The following is a 12,743-nucleotide window of genomic DNA, read 5'->3' as shown; positions in this document are numbered from 1 at the left end:
AAGGCAACCAAAGATGCTAAGAAGACCTACCTATTCTAGCCCAATGACCTCGTCCTCCTTTAGCCACTATGTCGAAAAATTCACCAATTTCCCAAATCCATCCTTCATCACTACTTGCAATTACCTCTATCACCTCACTGTATTGCTAAAGCAACCCATTACACCCAATGGGGAGAGGCTTCTGTCACTTTCCTTGGATGTGAATGCAGATATTGAGAGAGTGGCTATTTTATAGCTTCACATGAGGGCCTTGCTACTACCTCCCTACTACATTGAGCTCCTAGGTGACATGGTGGACAACGGATTTGCCCTTTGCACGTGCCCCTTCTACCCCCTGTTTGGTAGCTTCATATTCTATAGAAACATGGGGATTTCTCAATCTCAAAAACTTTTCATAATCCTCAAACAAGTTTCAACCTTCATTGAAAAATTGAGTTTTTAGAATTTGAAGTTTTAGGGTGGAGTCAGTGATTCATTGGATTATGCATCCATTCTCCAGTTTCTCAAGGAATCACTCAGGATCCTCTCCCTTTAAACTATGAAATTCACGAAAAGAACTCGCAAGTGTAAATAGTCACTATCATTCAAACAAGAACAATAAAAACAAAGAGTCAAATTGGCACTCCTCAATGTGGGGGCACCAAAAAAGATATTTCATGAGCAATGATTCAGACAAACCCCAATCACAACCCGAAAACACAAGAGAAAAACAGAACATGTGTATAGGTTCGTGGCTTGATACTTAGCTTCACACAAGTATAGATTCTAAGCACTAAGATCCTTTGAGTATGCTTTGACAATGCTCTATACATAATTTGACCTCCACCACTCACAAAAAATCACAAGCAAACTAACCACAAAACAACATTTATGCTTCTTATAGTCCCAAACACTCATAATATAGAGCGATAGCAACCCTCAAACAGAAGAAAGTCTTGAGTTTAGGACAAACACATAATATCATTGTACCTTGAATATTTGTAATTGAAGCTTTCAATTATGTTAACTTGCTCATGAAACTTTGCACGAGGAAACCACCACTCAACATTTGGAGATCAATATCCTATGACCTTCTTTACTAACTTACTACTAGGTTATCAAATAGCTATTTTCTCTACTCGATCACGTCGCTTAAATTTGCATGTACCATCTGAATATGTAGTCTATTCCACTTAATAGCCTCCTAATTAGCATTATTCCCTCCTTTACCAAACATTACCCTAGAATGTCTATTGGATAGTTCCAACCTAGAACAAGTAGTGATCTTTCATTAAAGCTATAACATCTTTTGTCTCAACATGTGCTTTTTAAAAAGTTTGTATATCATGTAGTTCCAAAAAGTATTCAGAGACAACACTTTGAGATGACAAATGGGATAGCTGCAATGGAAGATCACCACCTATTGTAGATCACATTTGTCCAATGGAATTTTAAAAAGATAATCTTTAGATGGAGTCCCATCTTAAGCATGGTAAGGAAACATAAACACCCTTTGAGCTTTTCTTCAAGACTATCATCACTGAACTCAAAGACTAGCACGTTCCCCTAGTATACAACTTGTGCAACCGTGAGATAGATAAGTGTGAATATGCCCCTTTTGAATTTCCCTTAAGTCAATGCAAGCAGAGAAACCCTATACAAGAGGAGGGAGAGACAACTCTATGTTAGAGCAGACAGGATGAAAAACCTTGGTTAACCACTCTAAAAAAGCATATGGATTGTTAAGGTGCCCAAGGAGAAACTCAACCAAACCTTTGATTGTAAGCTATTCAATTGGACTATTTAGTCTTTCACGCTCAATAATAAAGAGCCACATTGATAAAAAAATGACTTTATAGGCCCACTAAACAAATATTTTATAGGTTTTCAAACATTGATGGAAGAGACCCTTTTCATTGTCTAAATTGAGTACTTGGAAAGGGAGGCTCATGCATGTTTGAAAAAAATACTCCTTTACAAAAGGAAAGTAGTTTTAGTGACATATATAAACATCTAAGGAGTTTTCTAAGTAGGAACTATGCATTTAAAACTAAATGTTAATCAAAGTGCTTAACTTTCCCACTTTAATATGGATTAACACCTTGAATATATTTTGTATAGTAGTTTTTGTCACATTGAATCTATGTGTAGTTTATTGTTTGTCTAAACGTTTAGCCAAGCATCAAGAGATTGTAAACATAGCTAATCAATAGTTGTGGCATCATGATACATGAGTGTAAATCTATTTATATATTTATTTATGTATAAATATTCTAGAAATCTTTCAAGAAAGCATTTATAAAGCCATTGAAAAACTTGCAAAAAAGCACATTTATGCACTCATTCAACTAGAAAGTTTAGAAGTGTGAACAACAACCAACAAAGAATAAGAAGAACAAAGAAGCAATAAAAGAGTGAATTTTTTTATGAAAACCATATATTCTTAAGACATTGGAAGTGAGCCGAGCCTTGGAAATTTTGAGAAGAGAGTTCTCTCCATGTCACAAAAGCTCCCATGCCTTGTATATGAGCTCCAACGCCTTATAGTACATTGGATGATCTCTATGTGTGTGTGTGTGTGCGTGCGTGCGTGCTTGTTTACTTTCTATTTTCTCCAAAATTTTCTCTTTTTCTTGGCTTTTTGGAATACCCAAAATTTGACATAGTGGTGTTTTAAATGGAAACGAGTATAATGCCACATTAAAAGATAGGTGTAAATAACACTTTTTCTCATGTTTCCTTATGCTGTTAGAAGGGATTTTTCTTGTTTTAGGTCTAAGCCACATTAAATGGGTTACATGTAGAGCACTTGAACATCCCCACTTGTTTGCATCTGGCCTCCACATCTCTCTTGTAGTATATGCAAACTAAAGCACACAAAGAGAAATGATGTGAACAAGATACTAGGGATAAAAGAATTGCAAAAATAAAAAACTAAAATGCACTAAAACCCATGGTAAATTGTAGATATACCACAATAACTAGCCAACATAGACCCACATTGAATTGCACATGTAACCCTACATTCTTAGTTTTGATGAATCTAATTTAACTACACATGTGACCCTATGTTAAGCTTGCAAAATTCCTACGCATGTGCTTGCAACCTAGTAATTAACCATGCATTTCACTCTAGTATAAAATCAACAAAAAATAACATTAAAAAACGAATAAGAAATTACATATCTTTGTGGAAGAAAATGGAATTTCCTTCTCCTATGAGTACTTTACAACATGTCTTTAAATTTTTCTTTCAAAGCTGTGTGTGTGTGTGTGTGTGTTGCTTATACATTTAGAATGTGTGTTTATCTTTCTTTTGTTTCTCTAGAAAATGAAACTAAAATGATTGTAATGAAAGAGATCTAACTGTCCTAACTAAGGGCACAAACATATGGCATTGACTATGAAGAAACATTCAGTCCGGTTGCAAGGATGGCAACCGTAAGAGCAGTCATTGCTATGGCTGCATCAAAGGAATGGTCTTTACATCAGATGGATGTAAAGAATGCCTTCTTGCATGGTGATTTGCAAGAAGAGGTCTATATGGATCAGCCACCAGGTTATCTGCATGCTGTTCATCCTGAGTTTGTTTGCAGGTTGAAGAAAGCCTTGTATAGCTTGAAGCAAGCACCTAGAGCATAGTCTGACAAGATAGGACAGTATCTTGTCACTATTGGCTTTCAGATTTCCAAGGCAGATTTCTCACTTTATGTGAAAAAACAGAGAAAGGTATTATGCTACTTGTCATTTATGTTGATGATTTGATTATGACAGCTGACAGTGATGAAGATATCCTTCATGTGAAAATGCTATTGAAGCAGAAGTTTGAGATGAAGGATTTGGGAGAGCTGTGTTATTTCTTGGACATTGAGGTGATTAGATCACCAAGTGGGATACAGCTCTTGTAGAGGCAGTATGGATTGGACATGCTATCCAAATATGGGATGACAGGCTGTAAGCCTATTTCAGTTCCTTTGGAGCAGAATGTGAAGCTGAGCACATATGCAGGTGAGCTTCTAGAAGACCCTACTATGTACAGACGCATAGTAGGAAGTTTGATTTATATGACTATTACCAGGCCAGATTTGAGCTATGCTGTTGGATTGGTAAGTCAGTTTATGCAGGCTCCAAGGAAACCACATTTGGATGCGGCTAGACGCATACTCAGGTATGTGAAGTCCACATTGCAGTATGGACTATTTTATGAGACTGGGGTTCAGATACAGTTGCATGGATACACTGATGCTGATTGGGCTGGTAGTATTTCTGATAGACGATCTACCAGTGGATATGTGTTCTCTTTTGGGAGTGCTGCAGTCACTTGGAGCAGTAAGAAACAGCCTACAGTTGCCTTGTCGAGCACAGAGGCTGAGTACAGGGGTGCAGCAATGGCTGCATGTGAGGTAGCTTGGTTGCATAAGCTATTTTATGATATGTATCAGTCTACAGATGGGCCAGTTGTCATTTATTGTGACAACATGAGTAGTATACACTTGGCAAATAACCCAGTCTATCATGCTAGAACAAAGCACATTGAGGTGCATTATCACTATGTGCGAGAGAGGGTTTTACTAGGTCTTATTGATCTAGTTTATGTCAGCACAGAGGATCAGGTAGCTGACATATTCACGAAGGCATTGGGTGCAGAGAAGCTGTGCAAGTTCAGAGACTTGCTTGGTGTGCAGGAATTGGGATTGAGCTCGAGGGAGAGTGTTGAGATATCGAGCTTCACTCGTGATATGCCAGGGTGACCGTGGTGCATTTATGTCACCGACTTGTCAGTGGATGTGGTTGGTACACCGCCCATGAATAATAGCTAGATGACAGCTATCCTTATCTACTCTAGTTCGTGGCTCAGTTAGTATGCCACCTTAGTTAGTTGAGTTTGGTTTGAGACCCATATATAGGGTTCTTCTATTTCTTTGTAAGAGAGCTCTTTTTAGCTTACACAACTAAGAAGAGGAAAACTGTTTTCAGCCTCCACCTTTGTGTGTATTCCCCCATTGTGCAAGCAAGAAAGCTACAAGTGAGACTCATTCCTTCTCTCCCACAATCTTGACAGAAAGATGGTGTAACGACGGACCTCATTAATGGGAAAGCCAGAGGAAGGTGTTAATGTGGAAACATGCTCAGAAACAAGGGCCTAATATGAGGAATCAAGCTTTGTGCGTGAAGGAGAAATAAAGATTCTTGCCTAAATCAGCAACGCCGATCAGGGACAAGAATGAGCGAAAGCATTCTGGAGGCCTTCATGGCTATCTTGATGCAGAGATATTGATCCTAATTTCGTGGAGGCCGAACCATAGGATATGGCGGCACATTTTTCTGGCTTGGAGGGCAGCGATAAGTGCATCTACATCAGACTATGATGAGGAGAAAGGAAGGGAGGCTTTCGAAATTGTTTGGTGGTGTTGCTGTTCTGAAGATTGGTGGGGCTAGTGAGGTGGAAGTTAGCAAGAAAAAGATCGTGTGACAGATGCATAGAATGCAACAAAAGCTGCTGTTGATGAGGATATTGTGCCAGGCTTGAAGGTTTGTGCCATCAAAGCTCCAGGCTTCGGGGAGAACATAAAATTTTGTCTACAAAACGTTTCCATACTCACTGGGAAGAGACAATTCCTTTGGGTGCAGACTGTTTTAAGAGATTACTGCATTAAGCAACTTCTTACGAATGTATCTGTATGACAACAATCTATATTCCAGTAGCATTAATGTGCCGAAAGAAACAAAAATAGAGTTTTCAGATCTCTGTGGGAACCTTAGCTCTTTCTTGGAGCAATGGAGAGGAAAGACTGTGAAACAGGTTGAAGAGCTCTTGGTGGAGAGATACAATTTCCACACAGGATGGACCACAGTTCGTGATTTTAGTAAAGAGACTATATTACAGTTCATGCCTCCTAATTGTAAACTCACTGATGGCAGTTTCTTACACATTATCAACATCCTGATGGCAAGATGCACGTATGTGGACAACTCTTATAAGGTGTTGGGTGGATGGTTCAGCAGTTACAGAGGACTTAATAATAGGCTTTGATCAGGAGACAGCTGCTGTAATTTTGGCTCATTTAGTATCACACAAAATAGAGACAGAGGAAGAATTTGATGCAATTCGATGGTTAGATCGTTCACTTATTCGGATTTCTTCTTCTTGAACCTTGTATTTGTTATTGGCAGAAATAAAACAAAGTCTTGGCATCATTTTCTCATCTTGCTTATTCACCTGTTTGATCTTCTATCCTGAAATTAGTCAAGGTCTTCTGTAGACATGACTTTGCTTTGCTTTGGCAAATCTTTCGACATCTTTGGTGAACCCGACGTGAAAGCGTCGCAGAAATTTCAGGATGGGAGATACTTTAGCATCTATTTCAACCTCTTCTACAATTCCAGCTGCATCTTCTACTTCAGCTCCTTCAATGACTGCTACATCAAGTACTTCAACAGATGATCTAAAGCAGATTTTGCAGAATATGTCCATGTATATGCAGCTTCAAAATTAGCAGACACAATTGTATATGCAACAACAGCTCAATTGCATCAACAACAGTTGTCTCAGCAAAGGCAACTATATTCGGAGCAGGAGAATGCAAACAGCGCGACTAAGGCGATTGAAGCAGTTGAGAATGAGAAGAAGCTATTTGATGGTCGTAATGTTTCAGCATATTTGAAGACATATGAGATCAAGATGGGGTTTTTTGGAGTTCCAGCTGGACTTATGAGTAAGTACTTCCTTCGACTTGTCACACCCGCCTTGAGGGCAAAAGTGACTACACAGCGGTCATTCCGAGAGTGGGTCTACATGCCAAACAAAGGTCTAGCTGCTTCAGAGTTGATTCGAGAGTTTGAAGAAAGGTATAGTCAGCTTGATGCCATTGAACAAAGAGCATTGGATGTTGAGAAAGTTGAGCTTTTCTTGCAAGCTGCATATCTTGCTCTTCAGGAAGAATTGGGAGAGCTTCTTGAGGATCGCATGAAGCCTATGGGTCTTAAAACGGATTGGCAGGATGCCCAAGATGCAGTCTTGACTTTGACCAAGAGGAGGATATAGAAGACCCGCCTACAGAATGGTTCTATGACACCGACACCATCTTCTGCTCCTATGCTTGCTTCTATCCCTGTTATTTCTTCCCCTCATCAGCCAGTTTCTTGGCCTATGCCAGTGCCTACTGTTTCTACTCCTCCTATTCCTCCTGTTCCACGACCGGTGCCTGCCTCTCTTGATGACATAATCAGTTAAACCATCCACTCCATCGGTGCCTACCTCTCTTGATGACATAATCAAAGGCATAACGGATTTGACACTGGATTCAGTTAAAGCGAAGTTGGTGGGAAAATTGAAAGAGCAGTTTGCTTCGACTGCGCCTACTATTTCTTCTAGTGCTCCTATTGCACCTAGGAGTGTTCCTAGTGCACCTAGGAGAGATCGGAGATGTATTTGGTGTGATAGTACGGACCATCAGCATTGCAGGGATTGTGAATCTTTTCAGGATGCAAGGAGAAAGAATTTGGTATATTGGGGACAAGATGGTAAGATTTGGTTGACTGAAACAGGAGCTTCGCTTGCTACCAACTTTGGGAAAGGCGGAATGAAGAAGTTAGTGGATGACATGGCTGCGCGTACTTCTTATGTTACAGCTAGAGGAGATGCTTCTGCATATGGAGTCCAGATTGAGAAGGGATCAGAGAATTAGTCAGCACTATGGACTTATGCTATGGAGACTGCAAACAAGGGAAAAATTCAGCAAATTGTTTTGACTAGTGCAGGCTCTAGCATTAGATCAGAGACAGGTTGGGATTCACTATTGACAGGTACTCTATTTATGCCTACTTGACTAAGTCTCAGGGAGCAGATGTACTTGTTGAGGAGAAGCAAAAGAGGGATAAAGAAAATCCAAGTGCAGTTAAAAAGACTAGAGGGGGTGAGTTTGTTACTCCACCTACTGCAGGACCATCTTTGAGACCAGGGCCAGAACGACAGATGGAAGATGCTCAAGAGAGAGAAAAGAGGCAAGAGCCTAGAGAGAGAAAGAAGCCAGGATTTAGATTGATGTCCAATATTGAGACATCTACAGACATGAAGAAAATCTTTAATGACAAGATACTTGGCAGTGAGGTGACTTTCACTATTTCTGACGTTTTGGGCATCTCGAAAAGAGAGTTTCAAGATCAGTTTCAGGAGGTCCTGAAGAGGAAAAGACATGCATTACCTACTACTGATACACAGGGAGTTTGGATTGGGGAGTTGGATGAGGATGAGGATGAGGTTTTGGTTGAGAATGCTTCTGTTTTTCCACAGATAGAGAAGAGGGTTCAGCCTATGCATTATGCTGAAACTGATGAGCCTGTCTTGATACCGCGTAGTCACTTTTCGCGGAGTCATTGGGCTAGGGCAACAACAGAGACTATGGTAAAAATTGGAGAGAAACAGGTGCCTTATGTTGCTTTGGTGGATCATGGTTCAGAGATTAATCTCATAGTTCGTGGAGTTTATGAAAGTAACAGATGGCCTATGAATGTAGAGCATGGGTGGCGTATGAGAGCCGCCAATAACACTGCAGGTGATTTGTATGCTGCCTGTCCCAGTATTAGGGTTTCTATTGGAGATATAGAGGAGGATTTTCATTTCTTTGTGCAGGATTCATGCTCTTATCCCATAATTCTTGGACAGCCATTCATCACAGAGATGCGTATGGAAACAAAGGTAATGGATGATGGATCTGCTTAAGCACGGATTCGCAGTAAAGATGGCATGAGGGCAGTACAGTTTATGACTGTGTGTGTGAACCATGTTAGAAACAGGGATACTCTTAGAGATGCACCTTTGCCCACTGTGAGGGATTCGGGTTTTCATTAGGTACCGCCGTTTCGCGAGACGATGGTGGTACAGAGCAGAGGAGATTGGAGTTCTCGCCTCCTGGCAGCAGTGTTTTCTCCTCTGGTTTTGTTGGGATTTCAGCAAACAGTTCGATGAGCTATCAGAAGATTTCTAGGTTGCCTAGAGCTGCCAGGCAGTACATATGCAGGAAGGAGAAAAATTTGAAAAATGCAGGAATTTTAGAGGATGATGAGCACATAGATGGGATGTATGACAATATGATTTGTGCAGATACGATGGAAGAGATGGAAGATATGCTGAAAACTGATATGCAGAGTTGTCACAGTAATGTATTAGTGCAATCCTTGGATATGTTTCATGAAATTACAGATTTTGTGTCACAGATTGAGTGAGAGGCTGAGATGATTCAGCAAAAAGTGTTGAGTACTGAAGAAATTCAGCAAACAGAGTTTCCGGCTGATTATGATCAGCTTACAGAGCCACAGAGGGCTGAAAATTTTCAGCCAACAGAGTTTACTGCTGAAATATTTCAGCATCCAGAGTTTAGGGCTGTTCCTATGCAGTCCATAGAGCAGAGGGCTGAGGATATTCAGCCAATGGAGTGCAGAAATGTTGATTTACAGCAAGATTTGAGTAATGCAGAAGAGAATAATGAAGCCAGGGTTGACACGAAATACAAAACTGTGGATAAGAAGGTGAAGCCAGTAGCTGTACCGCTTCCACCTGACAGTGATCAGCAAATAGAGAGGGCTGTCAAACAGCCAATTTTGAGGAATCTGGAGCATATTGGCCATAAATTTTCAACAGAGACTCTTGCTGAACTGAAAATTGGAAATATTGATTTCTTGCTACCTACAGAGAAGCAATGCTTTCAGGAGATGCTTGAGTGACATGGAAGGGGGTTTGCTTTTTTTCCGCATGAGATTGGATGTGTGAATCCTGATATTGTTGCTCCTATGGTGATCTTTACTATTCCTCATATTCCATGGAACCTCCGACCTATTCCAGTGCCTAAGGCACACCTGCCAAAGCTGATTGATTTATTGAATGAGAAAATCAGGAGGGAAATTCTTGAGCCTTCATCTGCACCATACTCAAACAGGTGGTTTACAGTTCCAAAGAAGAATGGTACTCTCCGATTTATACAGGACATGCAGCCAGTAAACAGAGTTACTATTAGGAATGTTGGTATATGTCCAGTTGTGGACGAGTTTGCAGAAGGATTTGCTGGACGTGCCATCTATTCTTTAGGTGATTTGTATTCGGGATATGGTCAGTTTCAGCTGGCTTTGGAAAGCAGGGACATAACCACCATGAGAACTCCTATTGGGCTTGTCAGGATGTGTACCTTGCCTCAAGGTGCCACTAATTCTGTTGCACATATGATGAATGCCATGCATAAGGTCCTTCGTGATTACATACCTCAGCTTACTATGCCTTTCTTGGATGATGTGCCCATTAAGGGGTGTGCAAAAGAAGAGAAAAATGAGAGCCTAAATGAGCAAGGATGCAGATACTTTGTGGCTGATCATATTTCAGCTTGTGAGAAGATTTTGGCCAGGTTAGAAGAAGTGAACTTGACACTATCAAGGCAAAAATCTGTTTTTGGAGTGAATGAGGTTGTTATTGTTGGACATATGTGTGGTTATTATGGCAGGAAACCCTCACCTGATAAGGTGAATGCTATAGGCAAGATTGTGGAGTATTGTTCTACCACTTCAGAGGTACGGAGATTCATTGGAGCTTGTGTGTTTTATATGATTTGGATACCTCATTTTGCACACATAGCAGATTGTTTATATCACCTGCTTCGAAAGGGGCAGAAATTCTATTGGGATGAGAGCCACACTAGAGCCATGCGGAAATTGAAGAAGTTATTGCAGATTGCTCCTACTCTCAGGAAAGCAGATTATAATTGTGGAAGGCCTATTGTATTGACAGTTGACACTAGTCCAATTGGCATAGGTTGGGCTTAGGGTTAAGATGGAAACAGGTATGCTATTCGGTTTGGGGTGAAAGTCCTAAACGAGAGACAGAGGAGATATCCACAAATCAAGAGGGAGTTACTGGGGATTGTTACGGCTCTCAAATGTGACAAGGAGTACTTTATTGGAGCTTCAGTTGTGGTAGAGACAGATTGCTTGCCATTGAGATTGGTATGATTACGAGTTGTTCTACTCCGGATATAGCTATGTTGAGATGGATTGCATACATAAAGTCATTAAATCCGGAATTTAAACACATAGCAGGGAAGGATAATCCAGTGGCAGATATGTTGTCTAGAGCCAGATATGATGATGAGGAGACTCTACTTGCAGAAGAGGATGATGCAAAAATTTCAGCCGCTATGGTTGATCATGTTTGTCATGTCTATGATATTGTGGCTTTCATAGAAGAACTCTATGTTGGAGATTGGTTGCAGATTGGCAAGTACCTTAGTACACTAAGCAAAAGAGATGAATGGATACATGAAGAGTTCAAGAAGATCAGAAGGAAAGCCTATGGTTATTTTCTCAAGGACGGATTTCTTTGGAAGCATCCAAAGAAAAGAGGTGGATTACCTTTGCGGGTTGTCTATGATAGAGAGACACAGTTACATGTGATGAGGGAGTTTCATGAGAGTCCTTGGGCTGGTCATAGAGGAGTGTGGGCTACTTATGAGAAAATCAAGGAGAAATATTGGTGGAAAGGCATGTATAGAGATGTTTCTCACTTTGTAGAGACATGCAGAGATTGCTAGATGTATTCGGTAGTGCGTCATCGAGATGAGCTTCATCTGACCTATCCACTATGCATTCATTATAAGTGGGTAGTTGACTTGGTTACTATGCCTATGGGTCTATGGCAGATGAGGTATATTTTTTTGGCTAGAGAGGATCTTACCAATCATGTTGAGGGCAGATCTTTGAGAATGAAGACCACTAGTGCAGTGTGTAAGTTCTTATTGGAAGAAATTTTCGGCAGGTATGGCTGTGTGGGTAAGATCACTGCGAATCGCGGTGAATTGGATGCAGATGAAGCTAGGGAGTTTTTCTCTCAACTAGGAATTAAGTTGGCTCTAACTACAACATACAATCTAGAGGGAAATGGGAAGAGTGAAAGAGGGCATCCGCCGATAGTGAAAGCATTAGCCAAAGCATGCAGAGGACGGATTGGAGAATGGCCGAGACTTCTACCATTTGCTTTGTGGGCTGATCGTACGACTCATAGTGTTACCACAGGATATATGCCTGCAGAGTTGATGTATGGTCAGAAACCGGTTATGCCGACTGAGATTTGTGCTTTGACTTGGTCAGTTTTACCTTGGCAGGAGGATTTGACGAGAGAGGAGCTCTTAGCTCTTCGGATTCGGCAGTTAGAGAGAAGACCAGAGGATATTCAGCTAGCTATTGACAGGTTGAAGGTTGCTAGACTAAGAAATAAGGATAGATTTGACAACAGGCATCGCTTGCGGCCTGGAGCAATAGAAGAGGGAGATTGGGTATTAGTCTTTGATAGCAGCCTTGAAAATCAGCATACTGCACTTTGAAAGATGGTGAAAAGATGGTTTGGGCCGTACATAGTCAGGCATGTCTTTGATAATGCAACATATGAGTTGACAGAATTGGATGGGACAGTGCTTAGAGTGCCTATTGCTGGAAAAAGAATCAAGATTTTCAAGAAAAGAGGTGATGAAGATTATGCATTGGAAGAATTTGCAAGAGAAGAGCAATGAGAAGAAACTCCAATGGAAGAGACAGATGATATGACATATAATCTTGTTGATATACCGGAAATGCATAATGAAGAGATTGATCTGTTTGTGGATCTTGATGATAACGATCATGGGTAGTTGGCCCATCCGGAGGATGCGCAGGATTAGAGGGGGTGGATGTCGTATTGCTGTGCATTCGAGGTGTGGAATTCACCAAAATATTGTGTGTGTGACATT

The sequence above is a fragment of the Lygodium microphyllum genome, chromosome 27 (genome assembly GCF_053477565.2).
Source record: "Lygodium microphyllum isolate KBCC chromosome 27, Lygodium_microphyllum_v1.1.10, whole genome shotgun sequence".
NCBI lineage: Eukaryota > Viridiplantae > Streptophyta > Polypodiopsida > Schizaeales > Lygodiaceae > Lygodium > Lygodium microphyllum.
Note: the sequence above shows the minus strand (reverse complement) of the source record.